Genomic DNA, 8,942 nt, shown 5'->3' with positions numbered 1-8,942 from the left:
GTACTGCAAATAAACTTGGTGGGAAAGAGCCCAGTCTAGCAAACGGCTGGACTGCTGCCAATTCTTGAAAAGTTGAGGAAGAATACTCCACAATACATAGTTGCCCACTTCTTTGTTATTTTAAGGGTTATTTGAAAGTGATAGAAGATTGGATAAGAAAGATATCCCTTTGAAGTTAGATTTAGTTTGGAAGGAAGCAATTGTCAGAGGTTCCTCTTGCCTCATAAACCTTGTCGCCTCTTCCCATTGTAAATTGCTGTTGGGTTGACCTCCAGCGTTGCAGGTTTTCTGCTTGTCCTCGGCGAACTAGAGTAATTTGAAAAAGCTATGTGTGCGTTTTAATTTTTTTTAAAGCTCTGTAAGATAACTTAGATGAATACGTCAGCTGACAAAGGAGTTTACTATACAATACAAAGCTTTGTTCGCTGAGTCGGTAAACTCAGTGCTATTATATTCCTTTCTTTTGGGGATCAAAAATAAGTGTTGCGTTTAAATGTTAGTTGTGTTTCCGTATCGAGGACTAGTCTGGTTTTGCAATTGCTGCATACCTCTTAAGTTTTCTAAATTTCCTGTTGATTTCAACTTTTTTTAGCACTTTATTTGGTGTATTACTGCACTGTTCCGTCCGCGATCGCTACACGCGAGTATTTTGTTTTGGTACATGACGCGCTCGTCAGTTTTCGACAAAATGTTCCATTTCATTAAATTTGATTGTTCCTTCAAGAATGCGTGACAGGTCGGGAATGTTATACAGTGTATAGGGGGCGGTTAGTGAGAAATCATGGGTTTCGGGCAAGCAGTTCTTCTGGTCCTCTCCCCTTTCCCCCCTCCCCGCACGTTGTCACGTGTAACAAATCTCTACCCGTCTCCCGGTTAGCTCAATGGATAGAGCGCTGGACTGATGTGCGGGAGGTCGAGGGTTTGAGCCCCGGCCGGATCAACACTCAAGGTCTTAAAATAATTGAGAAGAATATGCTGCCTTTCTATAACATCAAGAAATAGTTTAGACATTCTAGTCTTCTCGGATAGGGACGAATAAATGGAGGTCCCGTCTCCTGCAGGATTAGGGGTAGGACACGTTAATTTCCCACGCACGAGATTACTGTGTGATGGATGTCCTCCCCTGGGGTGGGATGGGTTGGTGGTTGCCTTGCGTTTCATAAATGATCCTCTGGCTCGGGCAATATGGGTAACCATGCCCCACGTAAAGACATTAAACTTTGATTACGATATTTTTTTTTTTTGATATTGTCCAATATGGCAACGGAATATTCGCCGCGCCGAATCTCTTGCTTGAAAACGCAAACTATCGCCCGCAACCAAGCTTAATGCTGTCAGAATAATTACTGTGTACTGAATGAACTAATTCTGTCTGAAGATTTTTCACCTGTTATTCTAGATCCTTGTGATTTTTTTTTCATTCTTTCCAGAAATATGCAAACTATAATTGATGCGCTGTGAAACGCATGCGCAAACAATTGAGTCTCTCTTATTTTTCACCTGGAATAACTGTAATATTGACCGCCAATAAACGATGCAGATGCTATACAAGTACTATGAAAACACTCATAGTACTTTTCTCACGACCCATTCATCGCCCATATCCAGTGAGATGATTTTAATATATGAACAAAGTCGAAATGGTAAATTGGCCACCGTTACGATTATAAAAGCTGACGTTTCGAGAGTTAGCCCTTCGTCGGAGCGAAAACCATTTGAACTTTGTTGATATATTCAAATTATTTCGTTACCCCTACCGACGCAGTCCCAAACAGTTTCTTTAGAAACTATCAGCCTTTATTCATATCCAGTGGAGCCAGGGGAAGATCTCGATCTAATCAAAGGACCTACCATGGTTTATTTGAAGCGTAGACGTTTCAACTTAAAACAAAGACTAACTGATATGAGTGATAAGAATGGGAAATATTTTCATGTGAAGTAGCTTTGAAAATAAGTATAACAAATGTTACTTTAAAGTGCCACTGTTATGAAATTTTCATATGTGAGATTTTTTCATAATTGAGTGGTTTAAAACACGCTGATTATCGTGGGCTAATTTGTTTTTGCCAGAAAAAAGTAGAAAATTGTCTTTTTTAGTGTTGAAAACCGGATTTTGGCTTCAAAACATGTCCGGGCCCTGGGAACAAATGAAAACGATTCCTGACATCACTGGTTGTATTTACGTCGCAAGCGTGGGTCTTTTCTTTCGCCTTGTTTGTATTTATACGGTTCGCCATAATGTCTGGAAACGAGCCTTGAACGAGTGAATATTCTTCCGAAGGGAGCGAAGACGTTTGCAGCAGTGATGGAGAAGATTACTATGTATTTAATGGCGATTTTGCGCCGTACCAAGGCGAGCCCTTTGCTTCTAGTGAAGACGGCGATAACAATGGCGGCAGCGAAGATGAAGAAGAAGAAGACGGTATTTTGCCTTCCCCTTTAGAACAACGTTTCGAACGACAAGTTCCTTTAAACAATTGGCGAGAGCTCATAGCTGTGTTTTTTCATTTTTCGATTGAACCTTCAGGCTTAAGTCTAAACATTTCTGTTTACAAGTGTACCTGTGGAAATTGCAGTGTTACACACTTAGCTGGGGCGCGTGACGTTAAATGCTGTTACGAAATACTCCAGACGAGAGGGAAGTTTACATTTATCGGTCTCGATGCGGAATGCATTTTGAACCATCCCGACTTTTCTCCATTAACAAACCGTACTGTTCTTAAAGCAACAAACTGCGTATTCATTCCTCGTCCAAGCGCCAAGCGGAATTTCGCACCTTTTGTATGTACACACTTACCATTCTTTGCTCACGCGAGGAAAAGGCATTTTCTTGGTGCTCTACACCATCTTTAGTTGGCACAGCATCCTTCTTTCACCATCGCTTTTTTTGAAGGAAGCTAAAGCCTTCCCCGAGATGAAGATCGAGTCGCTCCTCAAAGTTTGACAATTCAAAATGCACGGAACACAGTACTGATATTTTCGATGGCTGCCACTTTGGCCGATGTCTTCGCACGAAGCGAACCCATTTCTCGCGAGTTACATCGTCACGAGGAAACAAATGCTTCGATATTCCCTCTCTTCTGAATTTATTGGTACAACTTACATTTCCGGGCCCACCAGCAACACAGTACTCGCCCAAAAACTATCTTTTTTTGCTTCTTAACATTTTTCTCGCACTCCATGCTCACTTGGGGTTAACTCGGAGTTCTGAGATGTATACAACCAGTGACGTCACAACACTGTTGTGGCCGCGCCAAGATGGCCGCCAATTTTGGGCTCGACTAGCCGAGCTTAAGGACTAGAGGAAAGCTTTCCGCGCTCCGTTGGACCAAAAAAAACTCACAGCGCTTGTTAGTAAGGTTCAAACTTTATTATCATGCAAAAATCTCAGATACGAAAATTTCGTTTCAGTGGCACTTTAAAAATCAATGTAAAGAAGCTGGGATTTTGACTACATTTTTTTATTCTGAAAAAAACAAATTAGGGATGAACATCAGTTAGGAGGCTTTCTGAGCAACAGCACTCGATCAGGCCTGTAGGCTGTTCGAAGTTCCACTTTTCATGAATATCACCTGTTTGTTTAAATTAAAAGTTGAAAAAAATTAAAATCACTTTACTAAGGTATTTGACACCCTCAGGAGACGGCTATGGAGAGTCTCCAGTTAACCCAATGTTTAAGGTTGGGGTTACAGAAAGCCATTCACCATTTTCCAGTATTTTGATGTTAGGGTTACATTTTAGGGTTAGAGTTACAGTTTAGGGTTAGGGGTACAGTTGGGTTAGGGTTTGAGCAACCACAAGTCAAGTGAGTAGTATTCGCATTGCCCTCCAGCACCCTGGGGCAAGTAGCCAGATGGCATTTGTCTTGCTAAGCCCAAAAGATTTTGCACTAACCTGATAATTTAAAAGGTGGTATTTGCACTTTGTGTTCTAATCCCAAATTGAGCCCTGCAAGGCTTTTGGGAACTACCCTCCCCTTCTAAATCGCTATTCTTTACTAAGATAGACAGAAAACTTTCTGGTTGTACTAATGTCATAAGTAGTTAACAGCTTGCATAGTTAGAGACTTGAAAATAGCAATATAGTGAGAAAAGGAAGATTTTATTAAATAATTCCTAATGATCAAAAAAAGTGTTTGCGGCGGTGAAATTATAAGTTTCGTTTTGTATCTTTCGCAAGATTGATTCATGGACGATCTGTTGATGAAAAATTTTCGGTTGCAAAGTAGGGAGAAATAAGACTCAAGAAGTAAAATATTTGGAATGAAAAACTAGAGCAATGTTTAACGGTGCAAACTTACAAGTTGAGGGATGCATCATTTGGGGAAAAGTACATGAAATTGTGAGATCCCAAAAAGTAGCCAATTCTTTTGAAAAGCTACCTGATAGCTCAGCTCAGTGACAAGTAGTCTCCCTAGCAGCCGTTTTTTTTTGGATGTCACGCAACGCTCCCCCAAAAGAACGGCTGCTGACAACCGAACTACATTCCTTTCCTCAAATTGGCCAATCACAGCACGGGATCCATTTTCAGGAATCTTTTCGGGCCAGAGTCACCTTTTGAGACTCGTCCAATCAGATATCGTTTTCTATTGCGATTCTCATGTGGAAAACACAAGAAAAATGGCGGTGCTTGAAGGAGCTTTTCGGAAAGCGTCGTCAAAGTTCAAAGTTTTCGAGCTTAATGCTCACCAGAAGCTTGCAAATAAAAAAGTTTTAGTCGAGAAAGAAGATGTTTTTGTTAAGTTGCCTTCAGGATCCGCGAAATCGTTAATATATCAAGCACTCCCGCTCGTGTTTGACCATGTTACCGATGAAAGTGGTCATATTATTGTTATTGTTGTTGCGTTGTACCAAGTGCGGAAACACTCGATAATTCGGGCCGATTTCCTGTACCGGTGATAAGAAGCCACGAACGCAACTAGTCGGGTTCGCTCCAGCTAGTAGCGGACTGGCAAATGAAGAAGTACAAGTATTGTAGGAGACGTTGGCCGATTTAAATTGCAGTGTTCTCGAAGCTTCACCCGGTTTGTTGACGGCAAGCACGCGCTTTTTTCCTCCTGATTTCCATCTGTAGGTCGAAGCAAGCGTTTAGCCCTTGGCCTAGATTGAAAGGCGTCTTGTATTTCCTTTTTATTATTGATGTAATTTACTGTTTCTTATATATTCTGACTTTTATAATCTGTAGTAACCTCTTGAAATAGTGCGTATAAAGAGTCTCAGTTCAGTTTTTAGCTTCTTCTACTTTCTCAGTTGCTCGCTGAGACTTTAACAACCGCTCAAACAATCTAGCGTTCGTGTCGTTGGTGTAGTAATTGGCGCCTATGTTAAGCGTAGATTCTATAATTTCAACCAAATTGTGAGTTTTTCCAAAAATATATACTCTATCTTTACCAGGGCACAACGATGAAAATGTGAAACATTTCGAGCTCTCATCGACAAACTTCTTCAGTGTTTCTCCCGACATGATGGCTAGATCATCTGCCACATCCACATTTTCGCGTGAAACCCTACGTCATTCAGATTTTCTGGTATTTGATTGGTCTGTTCAATAGACCGCGACCAAACCGCAAGGACAATGAGAAAGGAATGTAGTTCGGTTGTCGGCAGCCGTTCTTTTGGGGGAGCGTTGCGTGACATCCAAAAAAAACGGCTGCGAGAGAGACGAAGTGACAAGCGCTAGCAAAATTAAAAGACACTAGGAAAACTGAGGCGATGTAGACTGGGTAATAAGACAAAAACAATTAAAAAAATAAGGAAAAAAAGTAAGCAAGTTTTAAACGCAGATAAGTGGTGATATAGAATCGGCTCATCTGATGGGATGTCCACGAGTTCAAAAACGATATTTACCATCATCAAGTAATGGTATAAAACAACTTTCCATGTAGAGTTTCATAATTCGATAATGGTCGATGCACGATAAAGCGAAAGGAATATCTGTAGCGGTTTCAACGGTCTTTTCAAAACTATTTATTTCATATCTAAGCGTTTTATTTTGAACAAGTTGAGTTTTTGTAGTAGATATTGTTAACTAAATCAGTTTTTCAAGAAAAGATGAAGAAAAGTCAGGTTTAATAATTGTCATACGCAGTCGTTGGGTTAGGGAATCTCATAGTTCACTCTGTATATACAGGTTTGGCATGTATGCCACTTTCTCTAAGGGCAGTCCTCTCGACTTCCCGTCCAAAGAAAGTTTCCCTTTTTTCCTTCGCTCATGAAAATTTTTGAGGGCAATACTCAACATTCATAGTCTGGTTGTTCTTTAATCCTCCCTTTTTGTGTCGCCACAAGCTAAAACTGATTTCCGGCTGGACCGCCCTTGCCGATAGTGATCGAAAGGGTCGAGCGCGCTCACGAGACTCTCTCTTGCTACTAGTTAAAATATGCGCTTAGTCATTTCACAGACAAAATGAGGAAATTTCACTTGGAATCACAGGAGAACCTTCTCTTCGAATTTAATTTGCATATCATAAAAACTCACTAAATTGGAGGAAAGAATACTTAAAATGCAGGTGCAAATCGGGCTAAGAAAAAATAAACGGTCAACGAGAGCGACACTTAACAAAAGAGTCTACCTCATTGAAGCCATGATCTGTAAAGTTGCGCTCTAAAATCTCTTAGGAAATTTAGTCAGAATGCCACGGAGATATGAATTTGAATTATCAGGCTTTTTTATGCGCTTGTGTTTTCACAGAGTTTAACTAACAATTTGTTTTCTCATTTGATACTGCTTATAACTTCTGAAACAGGTACACGAAGAGTCCTTAAGGATAGAGAGTGAAAGATGGGAATAGCTGCCTCAGGAGAAAACTAATCAAATTAATTTTTTCAGCACAAATTAATTAATCTCACGACGTCTCTGTGATAGGCGATGAAACATCTTTCATATATCACGGCCAAATGTGATTGGCTAACACGTTTCTAGGGTGTGTAGCCTTAAATTAGTGGTACATGTCAGTCAAGAAACTGATGTTAAGCTCCTCGGTTTGTTCAACAGCTCCAAAACGTCGAAAGGATTTCTTTTAAGTTGGCTTTTTGCGGACATGGGAGTTTTTCTCTACTTGTTCCTTAATCTCTTAGGAAATTTGGTCAGAATAACAGAGAGATATCAATTTAAATCATCAGGCTTTTTTATGCGCTTGCGTTTTCACAGAGTTTAACTAACAATTTGGGCGGTTTACAGAGTTTAAGTAACAATAAGGGCGGTTGACTAACTTAGAACAGACTCCCCTAAACAGATGTCAACAACTACCCGCTCCATACAAACGACTCATTCACGACATAAACATCACAAACGACCGAAAAAGAACAACCTAACTTTACCGACAGATCGAAACAGACCAATCACGACCGACTTACGTCACTTGAGTCTTACAGCCAATAACATCACGGCAAAACCAACCGATCATTTTACACGAACTGGAATAATAACATTCTACTGACAACAATCACTCACTTGACTCTGATGATGACTTCCGCACAGGTTGTCGAAACGTCAGTCACTACCACCGACAACAGTCCTTCTCAGGACTACACTCACCTGGACGATCAGACTACACCTTCACATGTTCCTTATTCGTATGGTTCTTCCCCTCGGACAAGTTCAGTCCTGCCCAGATGGTATGTATCAAAGCATGGAATTGTTGATAAGAAACCTTTATTTTTCTGCTCTTAATTTCTCAGCTAAGCAATATAGTAATAAAAAACAAAAAAAAAAACGTAAATTTTCGAAGACTGAAATTCTCGTATATAGAGGCCTAACAAACAAAATGGCTATTGAAACTCATCGTCCGTTTTAATGCGCTGGTATCTTTTGTTTATTGGAACTTCTTCTAGATTCTTTTTCACAATATGCGAACGTGCGTTCGCAAAGTAGCTGATACTTTGCTTTTCAATGTGGGTTCTTAAGGAGTTGAACAAAGAAAATCATTAATTGATTGTGAACAATTATGATTGATTATGTACCCTGACAAAAATTCGTTATTATTATCATTTTTAACCTATTGGCCCAGACGGGGCAGTTACCTTCAATCTCCGTGGTTTTAATTAGAGCAATATTCAATTGAGTGCCGAAAGTAGTCAGGGATGGCTTTGGTTTTGCTTACTTTTGCTCTGTGATTGGTCTAGGAAACCTGTACCTCCCTTTCAAACAATTAGCTGCAAAACTAAAAATAATGTCAATGAGGTGATTTGTGTGTTCCAGTGCTTTAAGTAGTTTGCTTGTTTTCACTTAGAGTTCTCATTGGCTAATGAAAACGTAAACCTTTGTTCTAATTGGTCGCTAGGATTACTTTGCGTTATATTTTTCGACAATCAATGGAAAGTGCTTCAGAAGCCCATTTCCCAACTATCTTTGGCCTTTTTTTCAAAACATGTCCTGGTGCTCTATCCTCTTGCGTGATAATTGCTTTGTTAATCACAGATACAATTGAACTCATTTTTATAAGAATGGTTCTACATTACGCCTCGTTTTGAAAAAGAGGCCAAAGGTAACTCGGAAATGGCCTAGTCTGATAAAACAAACAGGAAAGCTACGCCTAAAGTAATGCCTTTTCAGGCCAGCGGCGTAGCCCCTGACTTTATTTAGTAGTTAATTCAAATACTGGTCTACATGGCTCTACTTTTGCCCGCGATCATAACATGAAAATTTTCTTGCTTTCGTTGCTTGTCGGTTGGGAAACGTCCGACCTTATCTATCCAGCATTTTTCAGTTACAGCTGCCTGCATGTTAGCAACGATTGCACTGTGTAAATCGGACAGTACGAATGGGGTTGAAATACGTTCTGAGCTAAATCAATGTCAATTTTGTTACCAACGCTTAGCCATGATCCTGGGTACCAATGCCACTGAATCTTTGCTTGACGTCGGTGATGCTGTGTAGATGAAAGATCATAAAAGAAGCGAGATGTAAATCTTGCAAGCTCAATAGCTAACAGCTGGCAAGGG

At 40.1% G+C, this 8,942-nt stretch overlaps 1 pseudogene; it reads left to right on the top strand.

Moving 5' to 3' along the window:
• The first annotated feature begins 2,126 nt into the window (after positions 1-2,126).
• On the top strand, positions 2,127-2,853 carry LOC148737478 (uncharacterized; annotated as a pseudogene).
• The last annotated feature ends 6,089 nt before the right edge of the window (positions 2,854-8,942 follow it).

This window comes from Stylophora pistillata, chromosome 2, assembly GCF_964205215.1.
Source record: "Stylophora pistillata chromosome 2, jaStyPist1.2, whole genome shotgun sequence".
In the NCBI taxonomy this organism is placed as follows: domain Eukaryota; kingdom Metazoa; phylum Cnidaria; class Anthozoa; order Scleractinia; family Pocilloporidae; genus Stylophora; species Stylophora pistillata.
This window is presented reverse-complemented; position numbering and strand designations above follow the sequence as displayed.